We start from the raw sequence: 13,054 nt of genomic DNA on the forward strand, positions 1-13,054 counted from the left end.
GCAAACTCAAATATTAACTACAAGTCATGTACTGCAATAATAATATTTTTTACATTATTTCCATGGAGGGTGATGTTAATAAATAAAGAGATCTTGTTATTAGTGACTCCTATGAGTTGCAGATTATCACTGACTGGAAGCTGCTTGTTTCACTTTGCTGCAGAAATGACTGGTACCTATTACTAATTCAAATAAACCAAGATACAGTTATATAAATGTATATCGCAATTCTGAACACAGGAAATTAATTTTTGGGGTTGCTAAGTCAATGCTTACTGCCTGCCAGCATTTTTGGAAATAAAAGTTAAGGCCCCTAAAAGAACAAAAGACATTATTTTACTTCAATGCTAGAATTGAGGAAAATTCACTGCTGATTTAGAGTGGCAGAGCTAAATCTGCACATTCATCACAAAGAAGCCTTTGTGTCTGCTCTGTCGGTACAGAAGAGCCTTTCATGTGCAGCTTTTTGTTTCTTCATACTGTAATTTCTGCAGGGTGATAAGTTGCATTAACTTCATGACTGATTTTATGAGACAAAAATTGGACGGAAGAATATGGAACAATGATTAAGCAAGGATTAGCTATAAAAATCACTCGCTAGTTTAACACTCTTCCACTATGGCTGTTAAAACAGAAAAAAAAGTTTTACTGATTGATTACAGAAGTGCAGGATTTGAGTATTCTGCTTTTAAGCTAACTGCAAAATTGCAACACGGCATTCACTAACACAATATCTAAATGACTTCCAAAACGTATTTACTGTGCTTAGAGACACAAAGCATGTTTTATTTTTACATCTGTCAGCCTTGAAGCACTGATGAAACTATAATAATCTATACTGTAATATACCAACACACAATGCAGCTCTCTATTTACGTACTCCTTCCAATGAAGATTCTCAAGAGCTTTAATTCAACTGGTGTACAGGGAGCTTAGATGTATCTGAGGAAAGTGAAAACAGCAATTCTCTTCAACATATGGTAAATTAAGTCTTGCAACCGTAATACAAATTAGCCAGATTCCAAGTTGGCCAGTACAGGATGGCAAATCTGCCTCAAACAATGAACATAATCTATTGTAAACAGCAATAAATTTAGCAGATCTACAGTTCTGAAAATATTAGTCAAACAACATTATATAATCACCATCATTAAACAATTTTCTGGACAGAAAATAAGAAAAAGAATAGAGAGAGAAGAGAGTAGAACCCCAGATGGATAACTCGGAGCTAACCTGGCTCTGCTAGTGCCTGCCAGATGTACTTGATCAAGCTGCTTTAACCACGAGTCAGTTTACCTACAACTGCAGTTCTGCAATCTATCTTGTTTTACAAAACCGTTCAGTATCATTAAATTGAATTTTAAAAGGCTAGAAATTACTAAGAAAGCTACAATCTAAGTATACTTCCCAGGTAACTGCTATGCTATTTCTATTATTCATAATCCAAATGACATATTAGTTTTCCAGCCGTACACAAACTTCCAATTCCTTCTGTTTGCTTCCCATACTGTAAACATTTATGTATGGGCACTTAAGATAGGCACCCAGCTGAGCTGCTTTCACAGAGGAAGAGTGAGCTCCTCCCCCATCATAAGGATACCTCTTCACTGATCCCACATCATCACTTCTCTTCAGATTACCATAACCCTTCCTCAGGATGTATCCTCTCCTATCCAAGTCTCTTCTGCTCACTGAAAGGACTGAAGAGACACACCTGGGTCCCTGTAACCTTCACCCTCCGTCCCAGAGCTTCACAGGCTCTCCTGGTACGTCCTTGGGGCCCATGCAGACATGCAGCAAGGGGCAAAAGTTGAAGGACCAGGCAATCCTTGACAGTTTCTCTGTAGTATCCTGGGTCCAAGCCCCAGCACTCAGTAAACATGCCAAAACATCATGTTCGGGTAGCAGATGGGTGCTTCCATCTTCTTTTGGGATTTTTACATTTAATATATGTACTCTTCAGTATAATAAAAGCTGTTGTTACAGAATGTTTGATCATTGCACACCTCTTGGCTCTACAAACTGGACAGAAAATTGATGAGAAAATGTTATTTACTCATAAAAATATGTATTCACATAACAATTTTTCATAATTAGTTTTTTTTGAAATAAAGGAAAAAAGACAGACATGCCCGTTTCACATGAAGAGCTGCTTGTGTTCTTTATATTCAGGTCATGGCAAAAACTAGAACTATCCATTTGGCTGGCAGCCTTTAATTTAATTCTGTTAAAGTGAATTCCCTCACATTTTCATCAGAAAAGAATTTACAGCAGACTGCAACCCAAACAGAATAAAAATCACAGCTCCCCCCATCTGCCTATCATTACCAATAACTCCCATAGCAAATAATGTCCAGTTTCCTTAAAAAAACCCAGAATTTAAAATGTGTTTTTGAAAAACACTTATAATATAGTAAATACATTTCACACAATATGTGAAAATTTTTCCTAATCTGTGGAGAAAATAGCTAGCCGTAATAAAATTGTAAATTCTAAACAAGAATTTTTGACAGTGTTGTGGGTAATAATTTATAAAATTTGAAAACCGTATTTCAGAGTTAACCTATTATGGTATACATCACCCACTTGTGAATCTGAAACTCCTTTGTTCCCATGTACTCCACTTCCAAAGTATCAAAAAGGTATACCACTGCTTTTCACTGAAGTATCACCCCTGTCATTACACTGACCGCAGACCCACTTGGGCTCCATAGCCTTCCATCACACCCTTCCCTAGCCTATGCGTAAGCGCCAGGGTCTCTGCCCCTATGACACAAATTTCAATCTACTCCTGTGCATCTCTGACCTACACCCCAGTATCAATTGTATCAGGGGGGAAAAAAACCACCCTGAAGTCTTCTCTGACTGCTTACTACAAAAATACTGGTAGATTTCTACCTGTAAAAAAAAAAAAAAAAAAAGAGAGAACGCTCCTTTTCACAAGAAGTAAAAGTGAAGTTTCTATAACTCCTGTAAAATGGGATGAGCTTTTTTTCCCACTCAGCAGACAGCATGCAGGGACGCCAGAGGCCTAAGACAGTGGTGATGTCCCATCTGCCACATCTTTTGATTCAAAGGAGCTGGACTATCCATAAATAGCTCCTTTGTAGTTCAGCTGCTTTGTCATCTTCCCTGCCCACTGTGTGTGTGTGAACCACAAGCTGCTGAACATCTCTGCACAGCTGTGCCTGTGCAGGGTCAGGCGCGCAGTCACGCTGCCTTCACACTCGCCAAGTGGGAGTAAAGGAACGAGGAAGATGAAGAACGTCAGCATAAAGTTAGAGGGCTTTGGGTACTGACTGAACCCTTAATCAATTCCATAGAGTTGTTATGGCGCTAAAATTCTGCAGAAAACCAAGCTGGGTATCACCCTCACTTCACCTACAAGAAATGTGAATGGATTTGCCAAGGCATGCTGCAAGGCCAAGACAAACACAGGGTTAGAATTTGGGAATTCCTGGCACCTAGTCCATTACTTTATACTGCACACTGACTTTAGCTACAAAAATCAAATTAATACATTTTGACACAGTTGCTTTAAGTGAATATCCAAGTACCTAAAGCAAATTTACAGAGAAACCTTTAAAATACAACCCACATTCGCTAGTTCTGAAAATCCACAGAGGGGTAATTTTGCTGAAAGTTTCCAGTATAGTCAAATCAACATGTATCTGGAACAGACCTAGTAAAAACTTGTTTGGGGAGGGAGGAGAAGAGCATATGTATAATTCTGGCTTAGATTCCTGACAAAAGGACATGATTTTTAAATAGTATTGTTTCTGCAATTAGATCAGAATCAGTATTCACATGGTATGCGGAGTCAGTCACTCATATTCATAACTGAGTGAAACCCAAAATTTAATCAAGAATAGAAGCTTTTCATCCTTTTAAAACAAGCTTGGCAAACTCCAGAGATGGCACTAGCTACACACAGCCAACCTCAGGGACACGCTCGCTGCCCGGCGATGATCTGTGCAGTTGATAGGACACTCTGACCCCACATTAACTTCTAGCTCTTCAAGAAAAATAGTCCAACACAGTACTAGTGCCACATTCTGGGAAATTTAGAAAGAGCAATAAATCCCATAATATTAAAGTATCCCTCATCAAAGAGACAAGTCTGCAGCTATTTCTGTTCCTATTGCTGTTCAGAGGAGATCCTGATCAATGCAGATTAAAAGCTTTTTCCCCCTGAAAGGTAATGGCAACACTTAAAGCCTGGATTTATTAACCAGGGACATCTTCAAAGGAAAGGCTGGCAAAAAATGTTTTCTCTGTTAAAGCGAGTGAGCATCATGCCAACTCTGTCCATTACAAAAAGCAAGGCACCCTGGGACAAATTCTAGTCTTACTAACATTGATATAGCCTTGAAATAACTCCACCGGCTTAGTTTTGTTCGTTCAGAATCAGAACGATTCTCATGAAAGCAGAAGTTAACCCAGTGTTTTTACTTACAAAACATTCCTGTCAATCTGCACTGAACCAGATGACTGCACTGCATCACTGCCTAAACCCGGCGCATCATTCCCAGAGCATGTGGGTGAGGAGAGAAAGAAAATACTGCATTTAAACAGTGCAGGAGAAGGTAAGGATTTTTTAAAGATTGTTTCAAGTTCCTTATCTTTTAATTGTACACTCAAATTCTTGCTTTTAATCTGCATACTTGATGATGAGCAGAATTCATATTTTAATAATCTCAAACTACCATACCTTAGCACATATGCTAGGAAAACATGTTCTACTCCTCTTGATTATTTTGGAAGTCTTAAGACCAAATCTGTATACTTGATGTTAGTTTTCTAGTATTTGTTCTTCATGCAAACTCTGGCAGAGGCAGCACAATCTTTATCAGTGTCTCAGATTTATGTGGCCAATACAACTGCTCCATCCTTACAGAATGAAGAACCAAGTAACTCAGCTGAGGAAGCAACTGATAAACAGGCAACAGGAGAACTCCGTCACCCAACAGCATTTAGTAAACACATAAAAAGGAGAAGGGAAACTTGTTGAAAAGCAGCTAAGCCATCTGGGTAGATTCTATTACATATCTTTTGCCATTCAGGTTTGATATATGGAAAGTGATAAATAAAGTAAGGTACATAATAATAAGGCATTTCCAGAGGAAGCTGCATCTCAAAATTTGTTCTTGTCTTACAAGAATAATCAAAATTACCTTGTAGATTACTAATTTGTACACCACCATGTGGAATAAGAAGGCATCTACTGTCTATACTTTACAAAAGTGACAATGGAGCAGACTGCCTACAGTCACACCGCATGGTAGTCGCACAGCTGGAATAAGAATCCAGTAGCTCGGGATCAAATCACTAGACCACAGATACATACTTTTTTTTTTTTTTTCCTGAACTGCATAGGAGGAGCTGAGCTATAGTGTCACCTGAAAAGCTTTAAAGGAACAACTTGACTGTGGAAATATTTGTTGGCTTTATGTTAATTTAAAAAAAAATAAAAGCCCAGATGGTTACATCTAGATTTCAAATGTAAGACAAGAACAAACCTTTGCACTGTCAACTTTGTCTTTGATAATTATTAACTTAAGGATGTAGTCTTTAAGACTGCTTTGGCACTTAAGGTAAACTGAGGTGTATTTCCTGTAAATTTGAGGATTAACTTGAGACAAACATAAGTGTTGATTATCACTTTGTTTGCTCTTAAAATTACAAATAACATAAAAAGAGACTAGATAAAATTTCATAATACCAAAGATATAACCTTAAGATGAAGAACTACTTAAAATAAGGTGAACGAAATTGTGTCTAGGATTTCACACACACAAATAATTTAAAAAAGGTGCAATGAAGGGAAACAGAAACAGCTGCAACACAAACTGAAACCCAGCCTGACACGGGGAAGCCAAAGATCAAAGGTAGTTGTAGTTAAGAAAATTCGTTCAAAATGCATCACAAATGAGTACTTGCACAGAAACAACTGAAGGAAAGTAGACAAAAGGACAGTGAAAAGATCCACATGAGAAACGGTTTGAAAAATGAAAAACTTGGGCTTATTACCAAACCTGAAATATTAATACAAAGCAAAAGAAGAACGGCTTTTCAGAATAATATAGGAAGGCTCTTCTTTGGCAATACAAATACATAAAAGTTACGCTTCTGAAATGCAGTGGAATACAAGATGAGTGAAATGCAGAACTATATATCACCACCGAAAAGATCCTAGCAGCTAATTCTCACTATGTTAAGCTAGAGAATTATATTTACTATAAAGCTTCTTAAGAGAGAGATGATTGTACTCCCAACAAACACCTCTGGAAGCTCTGTAAATTTGAAAACTGCCTTTTAATAAATTCACTGAAGCTCAACCCTTATCAAAATTAATTGGATATACAGTACACAATGCACTTTCTTCATAATAACAGAAGTTAATGCTGAAACCCAACTTGTAAGCTCTTTCAAAACCTACTTCAATTGTGTAATTAATTACTAGATATGTATTTCTTTTTAATCAATGGAAGAGTACTATAGGAAAGTGCTATTTTTAGCCTGCCATTGGTGTATTTGCTGTCTTGTGTCAAGGTATTCCTACCTCAGTTTCTCCTCCTATTTAAAATTAGCAAAATGGCACCTAGCTGAGCGGAGTATAATTTTTTAAGTAACTAAAACCAGCACAACTGTACTCCAAAAACTTCTACTCCCTGAAACAGAGCATAAAGTTGAAGAGGAGCTAAGATGATAGTCAGCCTGCAACAGAAGTGGACTTCAGACGGTCCCACGATCCAGGTCCAGGCGTCAGCAAAGGTCAATCTGATCTGTTGGTTTTGCCTCAGACGCCCCATCTCCTTCGATGACGAACTGACAGCTGTCCCGTTTCTCGTGCAGCAGCTCCATCTGCTGCCCGAAGGGGAAGGCGGACTTTGCATTGGCACTACGTTTACAGAATAAAAAAGGAAACCGATCTGAGTAACGAAATATCGCTGGAAAATTGCCAAATGCTTCCGCAGTCAGTCCTCCTGCACGAACGGAACCAACGGCCAGCCTTCACCACGTCACAATGAACCAGAATGGAAATATGAGAGGAAAGAACAATCATATGAGTGTCAGGGTTCCTCACTCATCACCTTCGGAACTAGCCTTTTCACAGCAAACTTTGATCCTTCACTATCTGCAGTCATGTACTGCTGCGTTGTCCAAAGGTGCCGTGTTACCAGATCGCACGGGTGAGGTACTGACACTCACTTCACCCCACAATAAATGTGCCCAGGTGTTCACAGGCTGTAGGATGTTTACGGCAGTTCTTACTTACAAATGGTTTATCTGAGTTGCACAAACATCTACCTAAGCTTATTATTCTCAGTTCTTAAAAACGAAAGTTACGCTTCTTTTATGCAGTGCAGGGCCTTGAGGACTCAAATTAAACCTTCCACACTTTGCATTCCTGTACCAGGAACACTATGAAGAGTTCTGTCCATAACTGTTGCGGCAAGACCATATGGACCCAGAACTCGTAAATTTTATCAGACCCGCTCTGAACCCCAGTGATTCCTAGTCTGTGTTTACAACAGCTCTGGCTCCACCAGAGTTGGTTAGCTCGGGGGGTGTACCTCCAGTACGCTACTTGCTGTAACCCCCAAACCCTTCCAATAACCCCCCAGTTTCTGAGCAGTGTCACCGGAGCTATTTAATAATAAGCCAGCTCATGTGCTCTGGCGCACTGCTGGCCACGGGTGCTGACTTCACAGCAATCACGGGGCGCACTACCAGCATGCCTTCATTAACTGGAGTCACCTTGGTTATTCATTACACTCGTATCTCAGCCTCTGACGCAGTGGTTGTTAGATTGTGTATCCTAATCAGCTTATTTCACATCGATTTGATTAGCGTTCTGGTTCCTCAGATTTTAGGGTGCACTTATTTTCTTGGGTTTTCCCACTCTCCTGGATACCGATACTTTTAAATTATTGTGAAATGAAACATGAGATTCTCACAAAACCATTTTCCTGCATAACGTAGGCCATGGCACTCCAGAGCAGATGTCCTTCCAGTCCTGTCCGGTCCACTCCAGCCCCAGGTCACGCTCCTGAGCCCTCCGGCTGGCAGCCCCGCGCCCCCTCGGGTGGCCATGGGACAGCTGAGATAGGCTTTGCCTGGGCTCAGGATTCAGTTCTGGGAAGGATTCAATAAAGAATAACCTCATACTCTTATCTTTGGGGGTTTCTAATATACCTACTCTTTATTAAAAAAATTACATCAAAGACTTGTTTCAGACCATAATTACAGCTTTTAAGGAAAAATCTTGTTTTACTGAATCCACCACGGGTTTTACTGTGATTTTAGGACAGATATAGTTCAGACATTGTTCCCTGTAATGGATTTAGTAATAGGCATTCACAGTGTTTGGAACAATGATCAAGTATATTGTAATTGAAAATACTGTCACATAATAGTATATTATTTCCTAATTTATTTTCTTTTTTTGTCCTTTCCATTTACAAGGTTTTTTTTAATGTCTCCAAAATACTCTCAGTCACTCATTTCCAAGTGCAATTCCTACACCCTCTTTCTCTACCTGTCAACTCACAGCAAGTTTCTGCAGTGTCTAGCAGAAATTACAGGGCCACATTTTCACTGGTCGCCAACGTCTTGTGTTTCAGATTCCCACACAGTTTTTTTGTCTGATGTGGCACAGGAAAGCCAGCAAAACCCTGCAGTGCACGTGATGTCCAGTAAACATAACCCCAGTTTTCTAGGTTCCTTTAATTCAGATGCTATGGTTTAAAAACAAAACCAAAAACCCCATAGTTAGACTGTCCCTAAAAACCTACAGTGCTGGAAATCACCAATGTTAAAATAACATGTTTCCGAACAACTTTAGAACCGACCTAGTGTAGTTTCCATATCCTTGATGCTACAACTGAAAACTTTTTTGCCTGAAATGTTCACATTTACTAAAAGCACATTATAAATAACTGCAACGTCACAAATGTTCATATTTGTTAAAGCAGAATCATTTGATCCAATTCACCAATGTATCACCTTCATCTGTGTAAAAAGATTCAACCCTATAAAGATTCCATATGCAAACTGAGGGGCGTTTGGAGGAACAGCTCCCCAGCATAAGGCAATTGCGGAATATAATCATATTCCTCCAAACGTGAGGATTAATATTGAAAACTCCCAAGTAGGATGATGACTAATATTTTATATTGATTATTGATGAGCTTAAAAAAAAAACAACAACAAAACACGAAACAACGGCGCGGCCCTACGGGGAGCGCTCAGCACCAGCTGCGGGTCCCAGGCGGCACGCGCAGGCTGCCTCCAGACCCGTTGACACGGCGGCTTTGAAGCCCAAACCGATTCATACCGGTTAAAAAAAAAACAACACCCCCCCGAAAGCCCCTTCCCCAAAACCATCCGACACCAGACCAAGCGTTCGGCGCTCGCGCAGCCCGGGCCCCGCACAGCCGCACGCGGGGGCGCGGGCCGGTGGGCGTCGCGCGCAGGCCCTATGGGCGGTGTGCAAACACTCCAACAGGTGGCTCCGTGGCGCAATGGATAGCGCATTGGACTTCTAGAGGGTTGAAGGGATTCAAAGGTTCCGGGTTCGAGTCCCGGCGGAGTCGTGTTTGCCCTTTTCTTTCACCATTTTTTCCCCCCCCCCGCCCCCTCACCCTTCTGGCTGAAATCCCCGCGTCCCTCTCCTGTCCCTTACCTCACCGTCGGAGCAATCCGGTCGATCGACCTGGCGCTTCCCTGCGGCCGGCTCCCCGGGCCCGCCTCCCGCCGTGCCTGACGGAGAGCGGGGGAGGCGGGGAGCGGGCGGAGACAACGGCACCGGCCTCCATGCCGGGCCGCCTCCGCTCCAGCCTCCGCCGGGCCCCGGCGGCACCCACACGCTTCACCGCCAGCCAGAAGGGTGGCGGGCGGAGGACGGGTGCCGCGCCCCCCGCTCGACTCCGCCGCCTCCCCCCTCTCGCCCTCAGGCAGCGCCCGGCGCGGCGCCCGCCGCAGCCCTCCCCGCCGCGGGGGGAGGGGCGCCCCGGCAGCCTTCCCGCCGCTTCCGCACGCAGCAAGCGTTTGCAGGCGCCGCCAGCAGGCACCGAGCAAAGCGCTGCGGCGGCAACGACCCTGGCGAGCGGGCCGGTGCCTGCACACCCGCCCGTTCCCGCGGCCCCGTTCCCGCGCCCGGCCGGGGCAGCAGTTCCGCGGGCACAGCGACGGCGCCGCCACCGCCCGCACGGCTGAGCGCGCAACCCCACCTGACCTCAGACCGGCTTTGCTTCCCAACTTACACGTACCTATAGATCTAAGCAACAACCGGTAGATAGAAGTTGAAAAGCCATTTCCATCAGCAATCAAAAAAAAAAACCCAAACAAACAACAAAGACTTGTCTGGCAAAATACAACACAGTAGCAGCACTGAACAAGCCTTGATTTTGCTTAGGACTGAATAAATTGCAAATTAATTATTTTATTCACGATTTATTTTTTTCAATTTCTATGTGTTTTAATAGCCTCTTTTTATTCCTGCATGTGTGACTACAGCCTCTTTTCCAAACTATTAGTTTCTTTAAAAGCAGTAAAGGAAAAATCCAGGTAATTGAAAACGAGACACCCCTGGGAACAGCAACCATCACCATGCTGCTGCATGTAACCCCCTCAGGAATGCCAGCTCGCCATAAAATACACATAGCCCTTCACAGAAACATCGGACTTTCCCAGAATTTGAAGATAAACAGCAAAACCGAAAACCTCTCTACATTAACCCCATTAAAAGCAACTCAATCTTATCACAGAAGACAATTCATCTGTGTTTCAGTCACTTCCAGCAATGCACTTCCATCCAAATGCCATTTCTTTTTCTACTTTTTGTATTTAAGGATTACTAGATAAGATTTGCTTAGTTCCTAATGAAAGAAACTTGAAGGCAGATATTTTTTACATATACATTTGCATGTTGCAAGCAATATTTACATAATCGATACTGTAAAAATGCAAAAGAGTTAAGGGCTACAGTCCAAAACAAAAAGGGAAAATTTGCAGATTGGAGGAGCGGGACACTTCCTAGGGCTAAGCTCGGGGACAGCTCTCCTGCGATCCTGCCTGTGTAACAGATTCTAATGTGAATGCAAGCAGAAAAGTATAGGGACACAATTCCATAAAATACTTGCATGAAGATGGTTTTGAGGAAAATGTTGCATGAACATCGTATTTCAGAATGCATAAAGAGAACTAGGAGAAAAAAATTCAAGAACTATAGTAGGCAATATAGATTGGGCAGATGCTGCTTGTTACAAGTGTATGGAGTAATTAAAAAAAGAAAGCAATGTAAAGAGGCAGTTTAATAATCAATAATAATCCTTACATCTGACTGAATATTAAGAACTTTTTTACCATGAGGAGAGTTGAGCAGTGGAGCTCTCGGAGTTGTGTAGTCTCCATCCGTGTATGTTTTCAAGGCCTGACTATAAAGCCCTGAGCAACCTGGTGTAACCACCTGCTGTAACCCTGCTCTGAGCAGGAGGCTGGGCAGGACAAGCTCTCACGGACGCCCACAACCTGCCTTATGGGCTCCAAGTCTTAGCAAGACCCACCCAGGTAGGCTCCTGTGGTGAAGACAGGACTTGTTAAAAATGAAGAGATCAAAAGTGGTTTTATCACATGGAAAACAGCAGTGGTAAGAAGACGCCTTCAGTTTTGAGGAGACTTAAGTTGATTGCAGAGAGATTAAGACCCTCAGAAGAAAGAAAGAGGACAAAGTGTGAACAATGAGAGCATGACAGAGAAAGGAGAAATATTTCACCTGCTCCTGAGCCAACCATGCCACTAGTGGCACCACCTCAGCCCCTGTCAGCCTAACCCCTTTTCCTCATAGGCTTGTGGTTGCAACATCTAAGAGATGGACCGTGCACTCACTGGGCTATACAACCATTGGATAGTCTCTGCCTCAACGGCAAGGAAAAAAAAAAAAAAAAGGAATACTGGCAAAACCAAGGGGAACATGAAGAAACAGTAGAAAGGAATAAATTCCTGTTCATACAAAACATTCCAGTGACCTCCAAAACAGCAATAGGTGCACATATAAAAGACCCAGCACGGTACCTATTGCTCTTTAATCTCTGGGAAATTTCTTGTTAATAATGGTTTATGTCAATAAAGGCAAAATTACAAAATAACACAAATATTTCTGACAGCCATTAAAAGAAAATACCACTTGCAATTGACAGGCAGTTTCTCAAATGCTATTAGTGTTTCACAAATAATTTTTGAGGTATTTTAGTATTTTCAGAGAAATCTGGTAAGTTTAGGCAATCATGTGCTACATTTTGTTTTTACTCTCCCCCCAGCAACTTAAACCTTAGGTCAATCTCAATCAAATTTAACTGGAAGGTAGAGGAGTCCAAAATACTGCCTGTCTACGCTTTTATGAAAACTGGTGGTTAAGAAAAGGTAAACTAGTACCTTATCTGAAAGAGGCTGAAGCACAAGCTCAGGCAACAGCTGACTGGCAAACACAACCTGCAAGTACTACCCTGCAGCCCAGCAAACGCTGTCTACTCCATCTCACCTCTTCTTCCCACAGAACACGGGCACTTGCTGAGCACGGTGTGTGGCAAAACAAGACACTGGAAAAATCAAAGGAAGGGAAAAGATGCAGAAAGTAAGCCAAATCCCTCAACTAGCCGTGTTGTACACGAAGTAATTCCTGTAAGTAGCTCCTGAAGCAGCTTGAGCAACAGACAGCTGTTGCTTGCTGTGCAACACCAAAGCTTGCTTTTCTCTTTTAAGGTCCTTCAGACTTGTACATTGCTTTTCCAAAGTTACACTTGAACATCCCTGGATGCAACAGAATGACAACTACTGTGGTGCCTTTTCTTGCCTCAGTGTTCAGTGCTTCCATATCTCACCCAGAGAACAAGACGCCATAGTTGGTTTTATTGCCTTTTTTATCATTTACTGAGAATCGACGTATTGGCATATGTATTATTGCATAATTGTATTAGAATAGCATCTGCATGTTAGTTGACACTTGGGGACAGGTGGTTCTACTTGTATGTGTTTGATACTTCCCAATGAA

At 41.9% G+C, this 13,054-nt stretch overlaps 1 protein-coding gene and 1 non-coding gene across 3 annotated transcripts in view; one reads left to right on the plus strand and one right to left on the minus strand.

Moving 5' to 3' along the window:
* Positions 1-13,054, minus strand: part of BCAR3 (BCAR3 adaptor protein, NSP family member) — a 115,444-nt gene that overhangs the window by 99,310 nt on the left and 3,080 nt on the right. The window contains exon 1 of one of the 2 annotated variants that reach the window (XM_037403847.1): positions 9,689-9,929. The exons of the other annotated variant lie outside the window; for it this stretch is intronic. The gene's annotated coding sequence lies outside the window, so the exon portion shown is untranslated. Of the gene's footprint in view, positions 1-9,688; positions 9,930-13,054 lie in introns of those variants that run through there. 2 annotated transcript variants of the gene reach the window in all.
* TRNAR-UCU lies at positions 9,514-9,599 on the plus strand. Its single transcript is given in 2 exon segments — positions 9,514-9,550; positions 9,564-9,599. It is a non-coding gene; the product is annotated as a tRNA-Arg (tRNA).

The sequence above is a fragment of the Falco rusticolus genome, chromosome 11 (genome assembly GCF_015220075.1).
Source record: "Falco rusticolus isolate bFalRus1 chromosome 11, bFalRus1.pri, whole genome shotgun sequence".
Classification (NCBI taxonomy): Eukaryota; Metazoa; Chordata; class Aves; order Falconiformes; family Falconidae; genus Falco; species Falco rusticolus.